General features: G+C 40.9%; 1 protein-coding gene across 3 annotated transcripts in view; it reads right to left on the reverse strand.

Moving 5' to 3' along the window:
- Nucleotides 1-11,735, reverse strand: part of ZNF148 (zinc finger protein 148) — a 127,844-nt gene extending 116,109 nt beyond the window's left edge. For 2 of the 3 annotated variants that reach the window (XM_032406745.1, XM_032406746.1), the window contains exon 1: nucleotides 11,487-11,735. The gene's annotated coding sequence lies outside the window, so the exon portion shown is untranslated. Of the gene's footprint in view, nucleotides 1-10,608; nucleotides 10,869-11,486 lie in introns of those variants that run through there. The other variant, XM_032406747.1, reaches the window with a different exon arrangement.
- Between the last annotated feature and the right edge of the window lie 297 nt (nucleotides 11,736-12,032).

The following is a 12,032-nucleotide window of genomic DNA, read 5'->3' on the forward strand; positions in this document are numbered from 1 at the left end:
TTTCAGTATCTCTATCATCATGCTATTTTTTCAAATACTTAATGCATACTGCACCATTTTTATAACATCATGGGTGGCAAGGACTGTCCTTATGCGCAGACAAGGAATAGGCTCCTGGCATTAGGTATTTCCTAAACAGCATTATGTTTTCCCCATATTTTCTCTGCTACAAGTTACTTAACTCTCCTCTTCTTCTTACCTTTATTCCTATTCAGGTCAACCCCAACCTCCTCATTCATTTCTGTTCTACCCTTTTACTAGCTTCTATCAGCTTATTCATGTTCTACTGTCAACAAACTACCCTATGTCTTTTGCCTTTCATATTAGTATATACCCCTACCTTATCTTTTTTTTTCCTTGCATACGAATGGCTAGGATTTTGCAAGTATAATTTATAAAGAAATTTAAAGAATGGGTAAATGTAACAAATCTGTTTATCTCCATCCCCACACCATAAGTCAGATACTATCATCTCCTGCCTGGATTGTTGTGACTACCCCTTCATGGTATCTCAAGCTTGGCTTTTCCTGGACAACCTATTTCTCTCATGACTTAGCTATCCATTCTCCTACTCCTTCAGCTTGCTAAAAGGACCAACTGCTTCTTGCTCCAAGGGCCACTCCTATTACTAAAAAATCTCTTTGCAGTTTACATTACTCACTTAAACCATTCCATCTGCAACATCTACCAAGTTCCAGAATACCGCCCCCCTTCCTTCCCAAAGACTTCAATTCTACTTTGTACCACATTCAGCCATTATTCTCAGTAACTTCAACAAGGATGTTGAAGTACTTTCTACACCCTGACCTTCCTCAGCTCCTAAAACCTTCAGCTGCACTTCAGCCACCCACACATATATAATGAAAATACGTCATCAATTAGAGTGCTGTACCACTAGGATTATAACTTCACAGACCTCCTTTTTTTTTTTTTTTTAAACAACTACTTTATAGTTCTACACCTGCTCTTTACCTCCTTTTGGCTTCCCTAGTCTCCCCATGCAATTTAAATCAGTCCATCAGCCATTTAATATTGCCCTCTCCAGAATATCATGACCTCCCATTATATTCACCATGTACCTCCCCAATGACAATCTTCACCATCTGTTTTCTTCACACCCACACACTGGGTGTTAAGTACCACCAGAAAGCTATGAAGTCTTCCACAACTGATTTATTCTAAATACAATTCTCTATCTCGTTGACTGATCCAAGTCATTTTCATATTTAAATCTTTAATCCCATCAAAACCTCAATCTCTTCCATAAAATTTCTTCAAATCACACCTTCTCCACCTGTAATCAAATCCTCTTTACAGCTTCTAAAATGCTGTATATCTTCATCCATCTGTTACTTCTTGCCTCCAGTTTTGGAAAAAGAGCTGTTCCTCTTTCTTAAAATAAACTTCTTAATACAATTCCTACATTCAATGTTTCCATATTCTCCCAACCCACTCAGTCCTTTACCTCCATGCACTGTGGTCTCTGATCTGCTCTCCTGAAGACCAAAAAACAATTTTATGTACCGAATCATATGACCCACCACCTCAATCCTTATCCCCTCTTTGGTAATAACACCTGAACTACCTCTTTTGGTTTATGTCACTGTACCACAGGATTCTACTGTGGTCTCTCTAGCTACTGCTTCTATCTCCAACAAGTACTGGTCCTCTTCCTAGCCCAAATAATGGGTATTTTCCCAAGTTCTGTCTTTCTCTAATTCTCTCCCCTTTGGCATTTCATCCCTTAACATTGCTTCTACATTTTCATTCCTCATATGGATATCTACCCTCAGCTCCCAAAAATAATCTTTAAACCATCCCCCTCTGCTACAATCTAATTTGTTCCTTAGGAACTAGAATATATAATGATTTCTTTTTACCTATATCCTTCAATTATTGCTTCAATTAATACCTCAATTATCAGTCCAAATAATTTCATTGCCATTACCACCCTACCAAATCCAGAATTAGTAGCTTCAATTATCAACTCTAGGTACATATTCCCAAATCTCTATTAGACCTCCTTCCTCAGCTGAATCCAGTATTTCTAAATCTAGCTAAATAATTCCCCTTTGCCTACTTCCATTGGTGTCCCACACACTGGTCATGTGTCTTAAAACCAAAGTAATTATTCTTCCCCAGCAAAATAGTTCTGCTAACTGATCCAGTAATTTTTATTAATGGCACTACCATTCTCAAGTTACCCAAGAAAAGCCCTCAGAGTTTCCCTTTTCTTTTTCTCCAGTTTTCCAAAAGCCATTTGCCATCAAATCCCTCAATTCTTTCTTCTATGTATCTCATTTCTTTTATTCCCACTACCACCACTGCAACTTAGGCTCTCAATACTTCACACTTTTGTCATAGCTTTCTTTTTTTTTTTTTTAAGATTTTATTTATTTATTTGACAGAGAGAGACACAGTGAGAGAGGGAACACAAGCAGGGGGAGTGGGAGAGGGAGAAGAAGGCTTCCCGCCGATCAGGGAGCCCGATGTGGTGCTCGATCCCAACCCTGGGAACATGACCTGAGCTGAAGGCAGACGCTTAACGACTGAGCCACACAGGCGCCCCTTGTCATAGCTTTCTGACTTGTCTCCTAGTCCCTAGGTTCTCTTCATTGCAAAAACAACATAACAAAAACAGGCCACCACATATGTATTCTTAAATTATCTCATTTCCCCACTCAAAACTCATCAATGGTTCTTCACTGCATACTGAGTCAAGTCCTTAGACTTCCAAAAAATAGAAACTTGCCGACAGCTCAACAATCGTGAAATGAACAAATACACTGTGATATGTTCATAATGGAATCCCACAGAGAAATGAAAAAGAATGAACTACTGCTATACGCATCATGGACGAATCTCAGACATGTGTTGAGCATAAGAAACCAGACACAGATGTATGATTCCACTAGTAAGAAACTCAAAACATAAAACTACCCTGTTGTGCTAGAGATCAGAATAGTACAGCTGACCCTTGAACAACGCAGAGGTTGCGGAGCCAACCTCTCCCCGCAGTGGTCGAAAATCCAGGTATAACTTTTGACTCCCAAAAACTTTACCAATAGCCTACTGTTGACCAGAAGCCTTACCGATAGCAAACTGTATACTAACACATATTTTGTACATTTTATGTAATATATACTTCATTCTTACAATAAAGTAAGCTAGAGAAAAGAAAACGTTATGAAGAAAATCATAAAGAAAACACAGTAATTATCAAAAAAATTCCACTTGTAAGTGGGTCTGTGCGATTCACACCCATGTTGTTCAAGGGTCACTGTTAATTACTTTTTGTTGAATGGAACATCAACTTGAAAGTGACAAATGAGGGAGCCTTCTGGCATGTTAGAAATGTTGAACTGGATGGTGGTTACATAAATGTCTACCTACAAAAATTCACTGATCTATAACAAGTTTTGAGCACTTTATGTACATAAAGTCATATCTCAATAAATTTTTTAAAACCCATTTAGTCTAGATTTTTAGATGTTTCCTCTACAGCCTTATTTCCCTCCATTCATAAATCTTATGATTTATGATAACCCTAAATTCCAGCTAATCTAGACCACCAACCCCTAAACACATCCGGAACTTCTCTGTCACTCATATCATACTCCCTCTTTTTGGAATACCAACCCTCACCATTTGCCTACTATAATCCTATTCATCCTTCAAGGCCTAAGCTACACACCAACTTCTCTACAAAGTCGAACCTGCCATAGTACTTCTGTCATAAACAGATGTGTACACATTTTTGTCCCTGGATAAACTCCTAAAAAAAATGAACTGTGTCATATATAAACATGTATCCTTCACACTGCCTACCATGGAACATTGTGCACAGTAAGTATACAAAAATATTCCCTGAAGAAATGCTTGCAGTCCCTCAAAAGCACCCTTCAATCTCACCCCTCCTTCTCAAACCTATCCCTTACTGTCTCCATTTGCAATTCTTCCTCCGTTTATGTATTTAATCATTCAAATAACTGAGGACCTACTATATGCAAGAAACTGCAACTACTTACCCTAATGTACCCCACTAAACTACCCCAACATGTATTCCAATTTCAGTTGCTGCCTTTTGAATCTTACCACAGCTCTAAATTTCCTTTCCTCCTTTCACCATCCAATCACAATCTACCCCCTCATTTCTAATCCTGCTCTCAAAACAATCCAAGCCCCTCTTAAATTTCTCCAGTAGCCTCCTAACTGGGTTTGTCACCCCCCCAATCTTACTCTACCACACACTGCCGCCAATCTACCCTGTACAGTACAGCTATCATCAGATTAAGGTATTCAATATACAGGCTTTTATTTCATTCTCTACTCAAAAAAGTTGAGTAGTTATACATTAATGATATGTGAACATACTTTCATCCTATGTTAACATACTTTAATCCTCAAATCCTAGCCTCAACCCTTGCCAGAAGGTATAATAATTACCAATTTCTTTTTTTTTTTAGGTTTTATTTATTTATTTGTCAGAGAGAGAGAGAGAGCACAAGCGGGGGAGTGGCAGGCAGAGGGAGAAGCAGGGTCCCTGGTGAACAGGGAGCCCGATGCAGGACTCAATCCCAGGACCCCGGGATGATGACCTGAGCCAAAAGCAGATGCTTAACCGACTGAGCCACCCAGGAGTCCCAATAATTATCAATTTCTTGATGAGAAAATGGAATCTCAGAAAGGAAGTAATTCTCTCCATAATCATAGCACAGGTAAAATAGAAGGGCCAAGACTAAAACCCAGCTTCTGTTTGCTTACTAAGCACAACACTACATCATATCAAACACAAACTACTTAGCTTAGCTTTCAAGGCCACCCATTTTCTATCCAACCCCACTGACTCTTCCTACCTTTTATCATATTATGCCCTATTCATGAACTCTCTCTGTGTTCCAAACTACAAGTTGTGATCAATTATTTAGTTAGTCATGAAATCAGTTTGTGAGTGACGGCCATCTTTTTTTTTTGCCAAACAGAACAGAATGGAAAACATATGAGTGCATCCAACATGGTAAGGGATATGTTTATTGGTGTATCTTGTTTTATACATATACACAAACATTCAAATATGCATATATTAGCTGAAGATGTGACATGTATTTCTTACTGTGGATCACAGTAAAAAAAAATTAAACACTAACTCACTATTCCCCGCATATCCTTGGCTTCTCACCTCCAAGTCTTTGCTTTTGCTAATCCCTCAGCTTGGAACGCTCTCTTTCCAGTAATTTCTACCCGTCAGAATCCTATCCATCCCTTCAAAGACTAGCTCAAAAGCCACTTGCATGCCATTAAACGTAGTCCCAGGTTTCCCCCTACTCAAATGTTTTCTCCTACCTTTTAACTTCAGTAACATTCCGTTTTTCTTAAGATATGTTATCATAGTGTAGTTATTTGTGCACAAGTCCAGCTTCATACTAGAATATAAATCCCAAAGGATTTATTCCTAACTACATCTAACAATGCTTTTACATACAACAAATGTTCATCATCTGTTGACTAAAGAGAACTCACCCCATCATTCTCTGAAAACTGTTATAAATCCACATCATAAATAATTTCTGCTACATTCTAAACTTTGGTTTACTATTATCCTTCGAATTGTCTTACCATCTTCCTCCCCAAAATAACCATTTCAAATAATCCTCTACACTTTCAATCTTCTCTTGCGTTCCGCTAAACATAACCTATCATATACCAATAATCTTTTTCTTCTTTCAGAATCATACTTTCTGTGGAATAACACCTTTCCTTCTCCATCTGGTTATCTTCCACTTTATTCCTAGTTCTCTAGCATTCATAATAATAGACCTTATATTCTTTAAACAGATTTTTCTTTCATTTTCTCTTCAACTAGACTTCAATTATTTCAATTCATATTATAGTATACATATTTCTGTCAGCCCCAATAAATCCTTTGCAGAAAAAAGGCAGGTTATGAATAAATAAATTCAAACAATCAGAAACATATAGATCATTTAGAGCTTGTAAATTATCTGATACTTTCTCATTCATTCATTTATTCAACAAGCATGTGTCTACTAGGCATATGCCCTCAATTCCCTGACTATTCTATTCTGTAATTCAGAAAGCAGCTTTGAGAAAAGCACGCAGGAAAATGCCAGGATAGCAGAGCCAAGTTGACTCATGCTCTTCACTCACAGAGACCAAGTAATTTGTGGGGTACAGGCTCATAAAAGGAAAAACTAAAAGTTACACTAGACATAGATGGAAACAGACCCCTGCCCCCCCCCCCCCTTGCTCCAGGAGCTCAAAATCTACCCAGCAAAGGAGAATTTGAAGAGGAACAAACCAGTAGGAGTAGCTAAAATGAAATAGGCAGAAAGCATTCAGACAAAAATAGATCCAGACTCTAGGTTCATTCTAGGGCTGCAAGAGAAATTTGGAGCAATTTAGTTCCTCTCCTGAGATCCCTAAGGAATCCTTTCAAATATCTAGCTAAAGTATGGTACACTTAAATCCTTTCCCCAAACCTTAGCCAATATTCATTTCTCCATTCCCTGAACTCCTACAGCATTTACTGTCCATAAAACTCATTTGGGATCTTAATCATAAACCACCTTGTTCACAGTAATCAAAGTGTTTGTTAACAAATATACCCAGAATTTATTTACATATTAAAATCAGCGAGGTCCTAGGGGCGCCTGGGTGGTTCAGTTGGTTAAAATCAGTGAGGCCCTCTTTAAAATAGTTACCTTGGGAGGCTACCACTTATCCATTTATTCACTCCATCCACCCAACCATCTGATGCACTTAACCAACATTTATCCAGTGTTCGACTACCTACAAGTGAAGCTATCATCACTGTTCAACATATTTCCGACTTCATCACGGGGAGTGTTTTCCAAAATCAGTTAATAAGTCAACCAAGAAAACCATTCCTATTTCTGTGACTAGCTGAATTTAAACCAAAACTATTCTTTATTCACTCTTATTTGTTATTGACGGATCTTCAGCATTTCTAAAAATCAAATCTTTCAAACTAAAAAGATTTGTCACCAATGAGACTACTGAATAACATTATGCCTAATACCATTTGTAATTCTGCCATTCTGAAGGGATTATGAACACTGAAGATAGGGACCACGTTTAACCTACCTTTACAAGCCCAGTCCCCCAAAAGTACACAATAGGTACTTAATAAACAGATAAATTGTACAGAATGTGCTGGAGGCTCAGAAGGGAATTCAGAAAAGGTGATCCAAAAAAGTTCTGAATGCTACTACTGAAAATGACTACCAAAATACAAAAATTCTCATCTGGAGGTATACTTTTGATATTTGTTTTAAAAAATCAACTTTCTGAAATCTTAAACTGTTACTAAATTACTTCATAACTGTCTTTTTCCCCCTAAAAAAATATAAATACTATAAATTCCTTGAGGGAAGAAATTTCACCTAACGCTTTTTTACTATCATGCCAAAAATGAATTACATCAGACAGATTCCTAAAACAGCTAAAAATCTCTAAGCAGTCATTTAGGTAAGAAAATCCAAATTAAACCAGCCACCAACTCCAGATCCAGATTTAAAATTTACTCAGATTTAGGTGCCTGGGTGGCTCAGTCGGTTAAGTGTCCAACTCTTGATTTTGGCTCAGGTCATGATCTCAGGGTCATGAGATCGAGTCCCACGTGAAGCCTGCTTAAGATTCTCTCTCTCCCTCTCCCTCTGTCCCCCCTCCCCCCCGGCACCCCCTAAAATAAATAATAAACTCTAAAATAATAATAATAATAATAATAACAATAATAATATACTCAGCTTAAACTAGCCTCAGATTAGAAGAGAACCTTTGGTCCCACCCCTTCAATATTTTGGCAAGATTGTTCCAGTCCCATTCTAATCCATTCTGTCTTCTTCCCTTAAATCCAAAGGCTTCACCAGATATCCCTTTTGTCCCTCACTCTCTCAAACACAGACACACACACACACACACACACACACACAATTTTTGTCTACAGTACTTCCACAGTACTCAGCAATTTGACACAGTCCCACTATTATCACTGACAGTGAACACTACTTTCTATCAGTCATTCAACAGGTATTTATTAAGCACTTAAAAATCAAACTGTTTTGAATTTCCCCAGAGATTAAAGAAACTCTTGGCTCCAGAGTAGGTTACAGTCTAGCCACCCTTTGCAAAACAAAGAATAATTCCCAAAAGCAAATACAAGATTTAGCAGTATATAATCTGCATGTGAACGCTGTTTTTACTCAAAGTAAAGATTCTCAAGAGGTGAGGTTACTTAAACAAGACTTCCGAAAAAGGGAGCAAGTTCTTTCTATTCTCCCCATCTGTCTACTGACTCAGTGATGTTAAACCTCATACACAAATTTCAAAAATCAGTATTTTTCAAATCAATCCTAATATATGAACACCATACTTTTTTCCACCACATTCCCACCATATTAGTGACTTAAATACGCAAATTTCCTTGTAACTGCCACAAATCTCAGTCTCACCACTGTAAATTTAAATCTCCTTCACATCAACTATATCCAAATGTCCTCAGAATTCTTTACCCTTTCTTCAGCCTCCTACAAATCTATCACCACCTCCATCATACCCTGACCTTCATCCTCTTCCCCCTTTTATCACATTTCCCCATCCCTCCTTCCCTCCACAAAAAAAGAAACACATTATCCACAACAATTCATTCCTTCCTAAAAACTCTTATAAGAATTGCCACAGAAGCCTGGTAAGAACAGTCAAGGGTCCTTTTAATCCATTCCCAGATTCCCCACTCTAAACTCTCCAGAAGACTGTCAAAGAACACTGCACAATTGACCTGGTAACTACTTCCAAGATGAACAACTATCATTGCCAAGCAACTCCTCCTCTCTCTAACCAGCAACCCTTATGCTGCAAAGATGTTGTTTCCCACAACCTAGTGTTTCTTACAGGTCCATCCATTAAACTTCCGTTTACCTTCTCACCGAGTTTATTTCCAGTCTAATTTTAAATGCTTTCTCTTTAAGCATATTATTTAAAGATATAAAGACAGCTAATAAAAAAGCTAAAATAATAACTATCAAAGGTTTGAAAGGAGGAGAATGGGGATAATGCCAATGACACAAACCCTTTCCATTCATAGAAGTCTTCTGACTCCTTCATAATGTATTTTAATCAATCAAGAAATAACAGTACATGTATATTACCTGCAGACCTGAAGAAAAGCAAGAACTACAAAAATTAATGCTTACAAGTAGTAGCCTCTGGAAAGTGGGACTGCAATGGACAGGTGAGACAGGGGCTACTGCTTTTCGTTATAAGCTCCCTCAGGACAATTTTACTTTTTAATTATGTACATGTGTTATTTCATACAATTTCAAAGGGAAGAAAAATAATGACATACTATATTTAAGTCCATTAAACCTACAAAAATTAAGTGATAATACATAGTGCAGGTGAGCGGAAAGAAAAGACTCTCTCATTCTATGATAACAATAAAAATGGGTACATCCTACTATGAAATATACTGAAGCCCTTGAAAAGAAAGAGTAAATCTAAGTGTACTGACATAAAAAGTTTTCCAAATTAAGAAAAAAAAAAATCCTGGATTATTTCCACTAAAAATTTTTAAATAAAAGCCCCTCTCATTTCTAATGCTAAATTCTCATCCTCCTTTAGATATATTTGCTAAACAAATGAATGAGTTTTTCCATCCCTCTCCCAAATTTCTTTCCATCTTCCCCCATTAATCCCTCCACCCTCTACTTCCATAAAAAGATTTTTTATACTACCCTCTCTTCAGTTGAATTAATATTATAATGTGTAATTGTAATATTCTTTCTTAATAACAAAAAGTGAGTAATTTTCAGGTAAATCTTAAGAGTATGGTTCTAGCCTACATTTCCCTCTTGAAAATCTGGTCTGGTGGGAGCTCAGCAAATCCAATAGGCCTTGGTTCATTTCCTGATATGGAAATGCTAATATTCCCTCTAACCTGGCTCTAGAATCATCCAGTCTCTTCAGGTTCCCCTAGACCTCAAGACAACCAGTCCTGACCTCCTTGCAACCTAAGACCAAAACAGATATTCTAGATCCTCCATTCTGCAGGCCCACATTTTGCAGGCTGATGCATTTTCTTCAATACCACAATGCCTCAGTGAGAGTATACATTCAGGAACCCTGAATAGCAAAAGATCTCCCACCAGCCCCAGAGTTACGGAACCAATCCCGTCTGACTAATTTGAGCTCCAAATGGAGCCTCCAAAGAAAGGCCACCGTGCATGGACTCCCCCCACCATTAATTATAACCCTGTGTACTGCAACCCAGGGTGAATAATATGGCATCAGTTCTCCTGGACCAGATAAGCTGGGTAGTGAAGAAAACCGCCAAGCCAAGTAATTTCCATTCCAGCATTAGTGTTCACGCGGCCTCTAATAAATGACAATACTTCAAATTTGCTAAAATCTAAACTCATGGCTTAGGGGATCCCTGCAGGCCAGGCGTTTTCTTACCGTCTGTTTCAGAAATTCTCATATTCGCTGGTGCAGGTCTAAAAGGTCTCAGACCAAAACTACAGACTAAGGTCTAATTCTCAGTGACCCCAACCACTACAGGACCGCACTTACCAGATGTCATCTACAGAAGAGCCCAAACAGGTTCAGAACTAGGCCATCCTGGCCCATCTGGAATAACTCTTTAGTCCTTGGGCCAACATTTATTAATTCTACTACATCTGTCTATTCTATCATGCATTCTCTTCATAGTCTCTAGTATTCAGCACTTCCTCTGGCTTCAAACGCGGTCCTTTCTATTCGCGGAAACTCCTTGTATCCCTTCTTTCCTTTCCTTAGAAACGCTTCAGTTCTTTCCATAACGAAATCCCTAATGTATCTGCACAATGAACACCCCCCGGACTCCTCAAGACTCCTCCACAGCCACCCTCTGCATTCCTCCACCTACCCGGCATCTTTCCCTCCGGCCTCCCGCTCCCTGCACACACTCCCACTACGTTTCCCGCAAGGATTCCCTTTTCTCCAACCCCTGCCCTTCCCTTCTCCCAAAGAACACACTCTGGCAGCAACAGTGACTGAGGCCTGCGGTGCATAAAGCACTGCACCAGGCACGACGGACAGAGAACTGGTGTCTCCCTAGCCTTTTCACACCCACACCCAGCACCCTCCGGCCTCCCCCTGCAAACCTCCCACCTCCTTCCCTACCTCTGACACCCGCCTCAGGCCTCGGAGGCCGCCTTCTCGCCTCCGCCACCCCCGTCATTATCCTTTCTCAACCCCCCAACCCACCATCCGCGCCCTGCTTCCTCCCGTTCCCCAGCCAGCTCCTGCGCTTCCCTCGGCCTCGGCCGCTCCCCTGGCCACCCCCAGCCTCGCCACGGCTCGCTCCCCCCGGGGTCAGGCCGTTACCGCCGCGCGCTCCCCCCGCGCGCCGCCCCCTCCCCCTCCCCCGCCCTCCCCCGGGCCCGGGCCTGCCAGGCCCAGCGCTTTACCGCGGGCGGGCGCCGAGTCGCGCGGTCACCGACTGCAAGCGGCGGCAGCTCCAACCTTTCTAGGGGCCTTGAGAGGAGGGGAAGGGGGGAGGGGAGAGAACTTTTGCTGTGGCAGCTTCGGCAACAGCTCCCACCCCTGCGCCTTTCTCCTCTTCCTCCCCCTCCTCCTCCTCCTCTTCCTCCTTCTCTTCCTCCTCCCAGAGCAGTCGAGACGCAGACATGCCGCGGCTAGAGCGCCGCCGCGGTCGCCGCCACAGCCGGCGCGGTGCATTGTGGGAAGCCTCGCACACGGGAAACGCTCCGCGGCGCCTGCCCTCCCTGGCCCGGGGACCAGGCTGGGAAGACCCAGCGTGGCTGCGATTCCGGCGCCTGCGTGTCACTGGCGCAGCGTGGCCGGGGAAGCCGGCCCCGAGCCGCGGATCCCCCGGGCTGGGCCTGGAGGAAAGCAGTATGAGAAATATCGGCCCTGAGGAAATCTCTTTGACAGGGGGTCAAGCCTTCAGTGCCTAGCGCCCTGAGAAGTGGAGGACTCGGGGGTCGGGTGCG

This window comes from Phoca vitulina, unplaced genomic scaffold (assembly GCF_004348235.1).
Source record: "Phoca vitulina isolate PV1807 unplaced genomic scaffold, GSC_HSeal_1.0 scaffold8, whole genome shotgun sequence".
Lineage (NCBI taxonomy): Eukaryota > Metazoa > Chordata > Mammalia > Carnivora > Phocidae > Phoca > Phoca vitulina.